The sequence below is a fragment of the Macrotis lagotis genome, chromosome X, assembly GCF_037893015.1.
Source record: "Macrotis lagotis isolate mMagLag1 chromosome X, bilby.v1.9.chrom.fasta, whole genome shotgun sequence".
Classification (NCBI taxonomy): domain Eukaryota; kingdom Metazoa; phylum Chordata; class Mammalia; order Peramelemorphia; family Peramelidae; genus Macrotis; species Macrotis lagotis.
In genome coordinates, this window is record NC_133666.1 from 355,683,725 (window position 1) to 355,694,837 (window position 11,113).

General features: G+C 35.7%; 1 pseudogene; it reads right to left on the minus strand.

Annotated features, from left to right (window-relative positions):
- Window positions 1-971: 971 nt before the first annotated feature.
- On the minus strand, window positions 972-10,241 carry LOC141499113 (large ribosomal subunit protein uL2-like; annotated as a pseudogene).
- Between the last annotated feature and the right edge of the window lie 872 nt (window positions 10,242-11,113).

An 11,113-nucleotide genomic window follows, 5' to 3' on the forward strand; every position in this document is an offset into this window, starting at 1 on the left:
TTGCCTCTAATACTAGCTTTGACACAAATTAGAGTAACCTCCCTATAGTAAAAGGGAGATAGAAATACCTACCTAACAAAGCTGTTTTGAGGATTAGTATTACTACTAATTTAATTAACTTTACATATATATATGTATATACATATATATAAATATATGAAACCATAAGATTTGTAAAGCCTTTTATAAATGTTATCAAATGGAATGACTTATGTGTAGTACTTTTCAAACCTTAAAATAACGTGCAATTCATATATTTTACTTCAGTTTTAGTAAAATGATGTGTAAAATTTTTCAACTTCTACCAATTGTTCCTCAAACAAGACTCTCCATCTCCTGACTCTGGGCAGTTTCTCTGGCTATCTTCCATGAATGAAACCTCTGTCTGTTTTCATCACTACATCCTGATTTTACGTCTTCTTTCCAATCTCTGTTAAAATCCCACCTTCAACAGGATGCCTTTCCTGATTCCTCTTCATTCTCATGTCTTCCCTCTGTTGATTATGGGAAATTTTTCTATAAATACTCAGCTCATTTATACATAGTTGTTTGTATATTGTGAGAGTAGGAACAACTTTTTGCCTTTCTTTGTATCTTTGTATTCCTAGCATTTTTCAGGGTGGACCATAGTAATCATTAAATGGGTGTTTACTGATTAACATCATGTTTCAGCTCAGACTGTAGTGGTAAATAGAGATTCCCAGAATTAATTTGATAATAATAATTACTGAACTATATTAAAATTAATTGGAAAATATTTAACAAAAGAAATTAAAATGCAATAAAACCATTGATAGTAAAATAAGTATTAATATTTAGTTTTCTAAATCAATATATGACCCACAAAGATTCATACAATTTACTGTCCATTTGAATTTGACACCACAGTCTTACACCATAGTATATCCTTAAAAATGACTTTGGACAGAAAGGAAATACCAAAGGCTTATATAGTCTGTTACACTGATAAGTCAACTGCCAGTCTCCCCTACAAAATCATCACCATTACCAAACAAGCCAGATGTCAAAGCTTGCTCATGGATGTTCTGTAAGGGAGAAGATGAAGCATTTTCCTCCAACCTAATCCTGTTTATTCCCATGTACTACTATCTACATGGTGAGTCAGATACTCATGAGAGAATTGTGGTGAATATTGCAAACCTAGACACTCTGCAGAGCTAGAGGACAACATCCTTTTCTCTCCTTTTGATGGGCAGAGTCACCCCTGAAACACACAACTGTTTCCTTGTTCAGGCTGACTACTGGAGCAACACAACACAATCTTTTAGGGCAGGAAAGCAGGATGGACACAATGAAAGCCAGTAGTGTGCATTGTTATTTGTAAGGCAAATGTGAACAGGGCCTTAAAGTCTAAAAGGAAGTCAGAGAAAGGAAGTTTGCAGGCTGGGGACTTAGGATATTTTTGGTGCAGATTTTTTTCAGTACCTGCAAGATGTATTTGTGTCTGTTAGTAATGTTTACAGCAACAAGGGAAAGAATAGCAACTAAATTGGGATTGTGATGAATTTTTCAGCTGTTTAGAGCTCTTACAGAGAAATAACATTTGGACCTTTATGTTGTTGTTTTTGTTGTTCCCTTTCTGAACAATTGTTGATTTTAGGATAAGGTGATAAACGGCTTCAGGAGATGGGGTCAGCTGACTCTGCCTTGTGGAGTCCAGACCAGATAAGGAGCCTTGAAATATTTGGGTGTTCAGCTCACTAGGAAGATGACAAGTCCCTTGTCAACTTGTTCCCCCCCACTTCTTCTGCCCTCTGCCTATCTGATGAATTTTTCCATGTGTTTTTCTTGCAATATATGTTAGAGTAGATTCTGAGTGTGTTTTAAGTTGTATGTACATTCGGAATCTTACTAATTCCTTTAGATACTGTGGTACCTTCAATACAAAATACTTTTCCTAAAATCTCTGAACAGAGTGTGCCCCCGTAAAGGAGTCAGACCTATGCCCATTGCCTGCCTATTCTTCCTGTCTTTTGAAGTTATTTATCACAGGAAAGTAGGTAGAGTTGATAAAGGCCCCCTAAGAGTACATTACACAAGAGTTTAAGGTTGGAAGAACAACAACAACAAAAAAGAGAACATTTACTATAAGGTGATAGATCTCTCTGAAAACCACATTTGTGTAAAAAAAAAAAGAGAGAGAGAATTCCAGAATCTTAGAGGTAGAAAAAATGTCAGAGGTCATCCAGTCCAATGTGATTTTGAATAGGCATCCATCTCTCCCTTCTACACTATTTGGGTTTAATAGTCATCTAGCTTCTACTTGAAGACTTTCTTTTTCCTGAGTAAATGTTCCACTTTTGGATAGTTCTAATTTTTAGGAAGTCTTTCCTTCTAACAAGCTGAAATCTGCCAATTTACAAAACCAATCATTCAATCAATAAGTGTTTATTAAATAACTACTATTTTTTCTGGCTATATTTAAGGCACAAAAGTGAAATAGCCCCTGCCTTCAAAGAACAAAGAACTTTCTATGGGGGACGGGGGTGGTGCAACATAAGTTAATATAGAGTAGTTAGGGATAAGGAGTAGACATGATTTTATTACTATAGGGCATTACTAGATGAAGTAACTGCATCAACATTGTGTCAAACAACTTCCCTTCATCTTAGTCTCAGAGGGCTGTCTAGAACCCTGGCAGTTTAAATGTCTAACTCAGGGTCAATTTGGGTCAGAAGTGACACCTGAATATAGTTCTTCCTGACTTCAAGTCTAGGTTTTTCTTCAGTACAAGGTGCTACTTTTCATGTCATACATTCTTCTCCCCTGCAAAAAAATAAACAACTGAGCAAACCCACAATGATGAGGCAAGAGGGAGATCAAACTCAAAGGAATATCACGAAAAATCTCTTGAAGGAGAGAGCACTTAAGCTGAGTCTTGGAGTTAGAAATTCCAAGAAGTGGAGGTGAGGAGGAAGAAGAATATTTACAGGCATGAGAAAACCCAGTGCAAAGTCATGGAAGAATAGAACATAGGTTCTTTCTCCTATTGCTTCTAGTTATGAACTCTTAAGGTCAGAAAGAACAAATATAATAAAGATTCAATGGAAATTCGTTAAACAGTATATGCTAAGTAGAGGGGAAAATAAAGTCAAAAAACAGTGGGGAAGCCCTCCCCTCTTGAAGACAGCTGTCATATCCCCTCCATCTTCTCATTTCCAGATTAAACATTATGATTTCTTTCAACTTGTCCTTGCATGGTTTAGTCTCTGGTTCTCTCTGGTATTCTGATTGCTGTCCTCTAAACACTTAACAACTTAGCAAGAACACATTCCTTGTAAAAAAAAAATGATGTAGGGATACTGAGAATTGGAATAGGAATCTGGAATAAATGAGGAATAGTACCTTCTAAAATGCAGTGTCCATAACTGAATGCATTACTACAAATATAGCCTGACTAGGGCCCAGTGAAATGGAGGTGGTGATAACCTCCTTTGTTTGGCATTACACTATTATTAATCCAGCCCAAAGTTAGCTTTTGGTCTACTTTGTCATACTATTGATTCATGATGAGGTTGTATCTCACTAAAATCCTCAAGTCTTTTTCATGTCTGTCCAGTCATGTCTTCCTATAATATACAGAATAGTAAGAAGTTCTAATTTGGAGAAACCCTTATAATTGTGGAAACTTTTAATGAATCATAGTCTGCTTTTTTCTGAAAAGCAACATGGCGTGGTATGGCCTTGGTATCAGGAAGATGCTAAATCCAAGACCTAGAACCTCTGACAGTTACTCCTTGCTTTAGGGTCATAGACAAATCATTTTACCTCTAAGTACCTCAGGCAACTCTCTAAGGAAGGTAAGGGAACAAGCACTAAATAAATACCTACTATGTGATAAGAGCTTTACAGATATTATTTACCTTGATCCTCATAATACTAGGGAGTTAAGTACTACTATTATTACACCATTATACAGTTGAGGAAATCCACAGTAGAATGGGATTAAGTGTCTTCTCTAAGTTTATAATGTCAAGGCCTAATGTCTAAGGTCTAAAGTCTTCCTGACTCAGGTCTAGAGATTTATTCATTATCTACTATGCAGTCTAGCTTCACCTCCAAGACTATAAATTCCAGACAGCTACTAGTCAGCATTGGTAAAGGGATTTTCATCCAGGGTTCCTTGTACTAATGAAATTACAGGTATAGAACAAAAAACAAAACAAGAAAAGAAAAAAAGAGATTCATTTCAAGAGTACATTTCTATTCTATTCTTATAGCACTAGAGACAATTATTTCAGTATTTTAACTCTTGAAATAATAGAGTTAATAAAGAGAATGTTCTTGTGCACAGATGATGCAAGTAAAACTAAGTTATTGCTCTACTTTTTGGCCTACATATAAATAGTTATAAAAATTAAATTTAAAAAGTGCATGTATGTATAGGAATATTATATTTAAAATTTTATTTTTTATCTGAATGTAATAAAACAAGCATTTCCATAACAGTAGGAAAAAAATGTTTGCACACAACAAACTGCCAATCTATTATATATAATTTGCTGTTACTTTTAAGTAATAAATTATATATTTCTAGTTGTCATATATAAATATATAATAAATTATTCTGATAGTTACTTTGGAATATCAAAATAAAATGATCTAAAAATTAGAGCAAAAATGTATGTTAGTTGCTGCTATTAAAATTATTGCCTAAAGTTGATTCTGTCACCCCCTTTTCTCAATAAACTTCAGAAGCTGCCTATTAACTTTAGGATCAAATATCAAGTCCTCTGGTTGCATTTTAGGGTCTTCATAATCTGACCTTTTCCTGGCTTTTCGCAACCTCAGTCCTTTCTATATACTCTACTCTTCATCAATACTAGTCTATTTTCTTTTTCCTAGTATGATACTCCAGTTCCCATTTTCATGTCTTTGCACTAGCTGTCATTTCTATCTTCAATGCTCTTTCTCTTCATTTCCATTTCTAGAGGTCTCTAACTCCTTTCAAGACTCAATTCATCCCTTTAGTCACTTGAGCCTTCTCCGAAGCTACCTTCCTTGTACTTGGTATGTATCTTGTATGTAACTATTTGCTTAGATGTTGTTTCCACCATTAGTTTGACAGTTCATTGTGTATAGGGATAGTTTTTGTGGTTTTGCCTTTCTTTGTATCTCACAGCACATTATAATGACTGGCACAAGCTAAGTCCTTAATCAATGTTTGTGATTGACCTTTTCCTTTCACTGTACTAGGACTGTACTCACTGTTCTAGGACCTGAGTCCACAAATTGTTTATTCAAGTTCATGTTTCACTTCTTATCATTTTTCTTCTTAGGTTTTTTCCCAAGGCAAGTGGGGTTAAGTGGCTTGCCCAAGGCCACAGAGCTAGGTAATTATTAAGTGTCTGAGATGGATTTGAACCCAGGTACTCCTGACTCCAGGGCTGGTGCTCTATCCACTGTGCCACCTAGCCGCCCCTCACCTCTTATCATTCATTGCACCATTTAAAAAATGAAAAAAAAAACCCACAAGGAATTGGAACTTTTGTTACTCATATTAAAGTGCTCAGAAGCCAAATCTTAGCCTGTTAAAATTTTGTTCTTTAGAAATGTTCTTAAGTCCATTTTTAGGCCATCCTCTAATTGGGGCACCAAAGGGCTATCTCGAGGGAGAGAAAGGAACCTCATTTGTAAGTCAGAAAAAGCTCTCTGTATTCTACTCAGTTGGCTGTTCCTAATATAGACTCTTCTCAATTATCCATAGTGATGGGAAACCAAAATAGCCTGAATAATTATAAACTCAACACAGTCCTCTAATAAAGAGTTTCAACTTCCTCAGTAATACCATTAAAGAATAAAGTAACAAACCAGAGGCATCTTTCTATCTGCCCAAGAACTGGTCAAGTTGTTGAGGTGCATTGAAATAGCCAAAGGGCTGGAAGATGGGCAGGCAAGAAGGAGAAGCATAGAAATAGATAATCTTTGTAGTAGAGGTTTAACCTAAGGAATTAACTGTAGAGATGTTCAGTAATACCTTGATGGACAACCTGCTCCCTTAAAAATGAGTACCATGTAGTATTGAAGTAAACCAAAAGAAAGTAAATCCATGGAGAAAAGCTAGGGGAGTCTACAGGAAATCGCCACTGGAATTAACTGTCAAGTTTATTGCTTAGGCGTTTAAAAGGATGAGGGAAGAGTCTTTCTTATGGAAATAGCTACTGTATCATATCTATCTACTCTAATTTTTTTGGAAAGAGGGAAGGCACTCTAGGGAGTTTAGCACTGACACTGGTTGCAATTGAGAGAAAACGCGTGTGAAAATGTCATGATAAAAGGCCTTTATTTAAAGTGTGGTTGAGAGGTTGCTGACTCATTGGATGATTGAAGTTTTTGTGGCTTAGGACATGATTTGAGCCAAGAATCCTGGACTCACTTAGGCTATTCCTTTCCTGGAAAAACCAAAAAAAGGAAGGGTCAGTAAATTCTATTCTATGATGGATATTTTGCATAAAACTGATCTCATACAATCCCTAAATTTTCAAATGAGATTTTGGGCTCTTGTAACCTTGGAGATCTATGTTTTGATACCCATATGGTGGTAGAAGGGAAGTAGAAATGGGAATAAATATTTTGTTCCTGGCCAGATGAAGGAAGAGTAGCGGATGTGGTCAGTACCACATCTGAGCTCATCCTTGGAAAAGGCATTCTTTAGCCAGTTGGTTGAACAGTCTCTGATGACTTGACTATAATATACTCAGATGGGAATGGGATTTGGCTCATCTAAGCATCTGAAAGGAATCTCTCTTAAATGAACCTTGTAAATGTGGACAGCTCTTTCTTGCTGCTCATCTTTCATCAGCATGCTATGTTTGTGTGTGGGGATTTTATGGTAAAGATAAAGAATTATTTACACCAGAAACATTGGAGTTAAATCTGTAACTGTCATATTTGCTGTGGCTTATTCATTTATTTCCTCAAAGGAAACCAAAATATATTAAGACATTTGAAAGCAAAAGCTATTCTTGAAGTCTTACCTTGTATTGTTTTGATGAGCAAGGTTGTCCAGAACACATTCCCTATTTCTGCAGTGAGGTCTCTCAGAAATTATGATATTGGTTGATTTCCGGAATCAGGAAAATTCTGCCACTATTATATTCTGTGGGTGATTTGGTACACTTGATTGTGTACCTTCTACATTGCTCACACTGATAAGAGGATTGGTTACAGTGCTGAAGTTATATAGCAACACAACTATTTATAAAGAGATGACCATCGATTTTAATAAATCTTTGCTCATTGATACCAGACCTTGTGAATTGAGGAATCCTTACAGGGAAAGCAATGGGTGAGAAACGTAGGAAGGATTCCTTTACATCTTCAGCAACCATTTATTGTCTACTCTACTCTCATCTTCCTGGATCTGGGGTTCAAGTCTGAGGATAGATTTTTAAGGGGTCTGTAGCTTGTGATGAAAAATATTTTGCATATTTATTCTCATTAACCTCTAATTAACATTTTGCATTACCTTTAGTTATTTTAAAACCTAATTCTAAGAAAAGGTCCTTAGATTTCACCAGACTGCCAAGGGAGTCCATGGCACACAAACTTTGTGGGCAAATGGGAAGTTCTCTAAGGTTGGCAAAGAGGAGTAGCTGGTGGAAATGAGTGTTCTGGAACTTTTTTACTTTCTTAACTGTCACACTTTATTCCTGAAGGTCTGTTGCTTCATCCAGTCTGCTCTCATTGCTTGAAGGTCAATTCTGAAAATTATTAGTGAGAAATAGGCATTATGTGATAAAAATTAAGGTCAGTTCTGAGAAATGGTAACCCTAGTTAGAGAGAAAAGAAAAAGTAGAGATAGAAGAATTTCCACAAGCACCAACCTTGTGTTACCTGTGCTCCATACTACCTGCAAAGGATTACTAATGGGCAAGTGAATGAACAATTTAATACACAGAATAATCTAAAAATATTCTGATTAGCTCCAACCTTCAATGAACATACTCTAAAGGTAACTAGACTTTTCTAACATTTGACTTTTAAGTGAATGAATCAAATAACATAGAATAATAATTTTAGACTTTTTTTGGGGGGGTTGTCAAGTATAGCAATTTCTTTGATACAAATTCAGTCTAACATCCTATACCATCTACATGTAACCATCATACAAAGATGGACTTTATTTTTTCTTCTTTTTAAATATTTTATTGATAATCTCTTTTCTTATATCATTATCACCTTCAATGATTCTCATTGATCCTTCCAATAAGGCCCTCTCTTATATCAAGTAACTATGGTTAAAGAATATAAAGCATTGACTATGTTTGTAAAAGTATGTCTTATTGCGCAACTCTAATTTACCACCTCACTACCATGGGACTGGGGATATGCTTTGCCATAAATTCTTTGAAGTCATGATTATATGACAATGGCCTTTACATTTTAGAGAGGTTTTCAAAAACATGGATTGAAACTGAGATGTTTTTCTGTTTATTCCTGAGTTAAGCAGGATACCCTAAACATTTCAATTAAAATAGGGTTTTACAAGAAGGTAATCTTGTTAAACTGAAACTGGAGGATAAATCTGATAATATATTTTTTTTCATTGACCTACTTCCTGCAGATCTGGATTTAGTGCTAGGGTTTATTGTTTTTTTTAATGCTCTCAGTCAGTCTCAGCCAGTGACATCATTAATAGTCATAATTGACCAAATAGTAAATCTCCATTAAATAGTTCTTTTACTTGAGCTTCAATTGTAGATTATATTTGCTAAAATGAAAAGAGATGAGCTAAAACGATTTTATGCTATATGTAAGGTGTTTAAAAATATTTCAAAAAATCAAATGTACCCTACCAATCAAAATCCCAAAAAAACTACTTTAATGAATTAGAAAAATATAAATAAATTCATATGTAGAAATAAAAAATCAAGAATTTCCAGGGATTTAATGAAAGAAGTACAAAAGAAGGTGGTCTAGCCCTACCAGATATAAAATTATATTATAAAGCATCAATCATCAAAACTGTCTGATATTGGCTAAGAAATAGAGTAGTGAATCAGTGGAATGGAATAGGTACAATAGCAGGAAATGATTATCATAATCTGCTGTTTGATAAACTCAAAGAGTCCAACTTTTGGGATAAAAACTCTTTCTTTGATAAAAACTGTTGGGAAAATTGGAAGTTAGTATGGCAGAAACACCTCACACCTTATACCAGGATAAGATCAAAATGAATAAAAAATTTAGACATAAAAGACAATATTATAAACAAACTAGGGGATCAAAGAATAGTTTACCTAGCAGACCTATGGAAAGGAAAGCAGTTTATGACCAAGGAAGAGATGAAGAACATCATTAAAAACAAACTAGATAATTTTGATTACATTAAATTAAAAAAACTGTTTTGCAGACAAAACCACTATAACCAAGATCAAAAGAAATATAGTAAATTGTGAAACAATTTTTACAACTAATATTTCTCTTTTTTTTTTAACAATTTCCAAAATAATTTTTATTATCAAGTTCTCCTTCTCCTGTATAGTTTTGGTACCCCAGAGTCCACTGGTAGGTCAAGCAGCAATAAGACCAACCTTTTTTCCAGCTGGGGCATTTCTTCAAATAGTGGATGGTTTTCCAATATGCTGATGATTACCTCCTTCAAAAGGAGGTTCCACAGGATTCATGGCTGCACTCCGGACTCGAGGCCAGCAATTTCTTTTGGCCTTATATTTGTGGTAGGAATGACCTGCCTTAAGGATGGGCTTATCAATACGACCTCCTCCAGCCACAACACCAACCACAGCTCTGTTTGCAGAGGAGATCACTTTCTTGGAGCTTGAAGGTAGCTTCACCCATGTTTTCTTGGTTTCAAGATTGTGGGAAATCACTATAGCATAATTTCCAGATGCACAGGCAAACTTACCCTAGTCCCCAGGTTTTTCTTCAAGACAGCACACTATGGTCCTTTCAGGCATAGGGCCAACTGGGAGGACATTACTAATGTTGAGTTGAGCTTTTTTACCACAGTACACAAACTGGCCTGTATGGATGCCTTCAGCAGCAATGAGAAACTCTGTCCTCTTTTTAAATCTGTAAGGATCTGGAAAGTTACTTTTTCAAGAGAAGTCCCTCTCCCTGGATCACAGATGATGTCCTTTATGATACCTTTAATGTAGCCATACCTCTTGGTGAAGTTGACAGCCTGGAGCTTGGTGGCTCCTTTCCTGTGCTTCACGTGAGCGCAGATTCCTTTGACCATGGATCACCCGGCCCATCTTGCATGGTCTGCTTCTGGACTTGCTAGAAAGATACAACTAGTATTTATGACAAAGGACTCATTTCTAAAATATATAGAGAACTGAGTCAAATTTATAAAAAAAAAAGTCATTCCCCAAATGACAAATGGTCAAAGGATATGTGGAGACAATTTACAGATGAGGAAATCAAAGCTATCCAACCAGGGAAATGTCCAGTTAGTAAAATTACTCTAAATCATTACTAATTAGTGAAATGCAAATTAAAACAACTCTTAGGTACTACCTCACACCTCTCAGATTGGCCAATATGACCAGAAAGGACAATGATCAATGTTGGAAGGGATGTGGGAAATCTGGGACACTAATACATTGTTGGTGGAGCTGTGAACTCATTCAACCTTTCTGGAGAGCAATTTGGAATTATGTCCAAGGGGCAATAAAAATATGCATATATTTTGATACAGCAATACCACTACTGGGTCTATACCCTGAAGAGATCATGAAAAAGGGTAAAAACATCACTTGTACAAAAATATTCATAGCAGCTCTATTTGTGGTGGCAAAGAATTGGAAATTGAGTGACTGTCCATCAATTGGTGAATGGCTGAACATGTTATGGAACACCATTATTTTATTAGAAACCAGGAGGGATGGGAATTCAGAGAAGCCTGGAGGGATTTGCATGAATTGATGCTGAATGAGATGAGCAGAACCAGAAGAACATTGTATATCATAACAGCAACATGGGGTTGATGATCAACCTTAATGGACTTACTCATTTCATAAATGCAACAATCAGGGACAATTTTGGGGTATCTGCAATGGAGAATACCATCTGTATCCAGGGAAAGAATTGAGGAACTTGAAAAAAAGACCAATGACTATAACTT